The sequence below is a fragment of the Nycticebus coucang genome, chromosome 14, assembly GCF_027406575.1.
Source record: "Nycticebus coucang isolate mNycCou1 chromosome 14, mNycCou1.pri, whole genome shotgun sequence".
Taxonomy (NCBI): domain Eukaryota; kingdom Metazoa; phylum Chordata; class Mammalia; order Primates; family Lorisidae; genus Nycticebus; species Nycticebus coucang.
In genome coordinates, this window is record NC_069793.1 from 45,852,608 (window position 1) to 45,855,188 (window position 2,581).

Here is a 2,581-nt window from a genome sequence, read left to right on the forward strand (position 1 = left end):
TTCTTTCCTCTCCATCCCTTCTCCTTACTCACTACGTCAAATGTACCTAAATATTTACAACAGTCGAATCCTTGTTCACATTACAAAAATAGAATTACACACTTCCTTTGAAACTTGCTTTTTTCATTTGGCCAAATCTCTTAGAAATACCTCTGCCAATGGATATACATATATCTAACACATTTTTTAAGTATCTGCCACAATATTCTATGGGATGGGTGTACTATGGTTTTAGTCAGTCTCCCATTGACAACACCCAGATTGTTTCCAGGGCTTAGCCCTTACAAATAATCCTATGATAAATACCCTCATACATATAGTCTTACTCTGCCAGTTATCAATTTATTGCCTCGGTTCCATATCCACCACCCCCCTTTTTTTTTAGCAGACTTAATTCACTTTATTATTCTTGTATAAAAACCCTATGTTGGCTCAGCGCCTGTGGCACAAGCAGCTAAGGCACCAGCCACAGACACCTGAGTTAGCAGGTTCAAATCCAGCCCGGCCTGCCAAACAACAATAAGGCTGCAACCAAAAGAAAATAGCTGGGCGTTGTGGCGGGTGCCTGTGGTCCTAGCTACTTGGGAGGTGGAGGCAGGAGAATAGCTTGAGCCTAGGAGTTGAAGGTTGCTGTGAGCTGTGATGCCACTGCACTCTACCCAGGGCAACAGCTTGAGGCGGCACCTGTGGCTCAATGGAGTAGGGCACCGGTCCCATATGCCAGAGGTGGAGGGTTCAAACCTAGCCCAGGCCAAAAAAACTGCAAAAAAAAAAAATTGTCTCCAGAAAAAAACCCTATGTTGTAGCCACAGCTGGAGCCTGGGTCCTCTGCACAGAGACTCTGGTGTGGGTCTTGACAAGATGGTCAGTGAATTCTTGGTAAGGAGACTTGGTGAACACTGTCTCTTTCCAGAGATCAGGAGGGAGATAGCTATAGGTCTTGGAAATGGCCTGAAAAGTGGCCTTGGCAAAGTTGCCCAGGGAGGCAGTGCAGCCCCTGGCTGAAGTGCAGCAGTCGTCAATCCCAGCCATTATTAGCAGCTTCTTAGGCACAGGCGCTGAGACAATGCCGGTTCTTCCAGGGGCAGGGATGAGATGTACCAGCACAGAGCCACAACAGCCTATCACTTTGCAAGGAACAGTGTGAGGCTTGCCCATCTTATTCCCCTAGTAGCCTCTCCGCCCTGGGACAATAGAGAGCTCGGCCAGGGTGATGGCCCCTCGGATGGCAGTGGCTACTTCCTTGGAACACTTAACACCCAGACAGACATGGCCATTGTAGTCCCCAATGGCAACAAATGCCTTGAACCTGGTCCGCTGGCCAGTGTCGGGTCTGTTTTTGTGCTGGCATAATCTTCAAAACCTCCTCCTTGAGAGATGCCCCCAAGAAAAAAATCAATGATCTCAGATTCCTTAATGGGCAGGGAGAAGAGATAGATCTCCTCCAGGGATTTGATCTTCATGTCCTTGACCAGGCAGCCAGCTCGGTGACGGGCATCCACTCTTTGTTTTCGGCCTTGCCTCCCCAATCTCCACGGCCGCGACCCCGGCCCCAAACGCACTTGCCAAGGCCTCCACGGAAACCACCACAGCCTCCTATTCGAGGGCACCCAGGGCCTCCAGGCCCTCCCACTGCACCTGCATCATCTGCTATCTGGTGTTTTCATCGTTATATTCACCCTTCTTGACTACTTTGTGAAAAATAGTCTGCGCCCTTTAACTATTTTTCCTTTGCAAGTGACACAAACTTTGTCAATAAAGGTGCTAAAGAGACAGTAAAGAAGAGGAAAATATTTTATTTCCTGGTTCATGAATGCACCCTTGGCAGGCTCCTACAGTAAGTAAGTACCTTTGGCATCTTTAGTGCTCTTGTTAGAGTAAGAGACTAGGAGACAAGGCTGAGACCAGCTGCAGGGGCTTGCAGAGTGAAGTAAGTGTTAAAAATCTAACTCAGGGGTGCTGGTAACCACAGAAAAGAACCAGCTTCAACTCACTTGTCAGCTATCTAGGTCACCTTACACAAACTTTGTGGTTTTAAAATATCTCCACCCTCGAAATCACCAAAACAGTCCCAAAACAATTATATAAATTATGAAAATGGGAAGAAATGTAATTCTAGGAATTGCTCCCCAAATTCTTAGTAAAAACCAACCCCCTAACCTTAAATATCCCTCTCCTCAACTAATAAAACTTCTTAAGACCCAAAACTCCTTCCTTTCTGTGCGGCTGCTATTTTCTTTTTTTTTTTTTAGAGACAGAGTCTCATTTTGTCACCCTCCGTAGAGTGCTGTGGTATCACAACTCACAGCAACCTCAAACTCTTGGGCTTAAGCAATTCTCTTGCCTCAGCGTCCCCAGTAGCTGGGACTTGCCACAATGCCAGCTTTTTTTTGTTGCAGTTTGGCCAGGGCTGGGTTTGAACCCACCACCCTCGGTATATGGGGCTGGCACCCTACTCGCTGAGCCATAGGTGCCGCCCCTGCAGCTGCTATTTTTAAGCTTGCCTACTCCTTCTGTCTTGAGAAAGCATACATTCACTTTTCCTTTCAATAAAAGCTACTTGCAGGTGGCGCCTGTGGCT

At 47.1% G+C, this 2,581-nt stretch overlaps 1 pseudogene; it reads right to left on the reverse strand.

Moving 5' to 3' along the window:
- Window positions 1-795: 795 nt before the first annotated feature.
- On the reverse strand, window positions 796-1,513 carry LOC128565183 (40S ribosomal protein S2-like; annotated as a pseudogene).
- Between the last annotated feature and the right edge of the window lie 1,068 nt (window positions 1,514-2,581).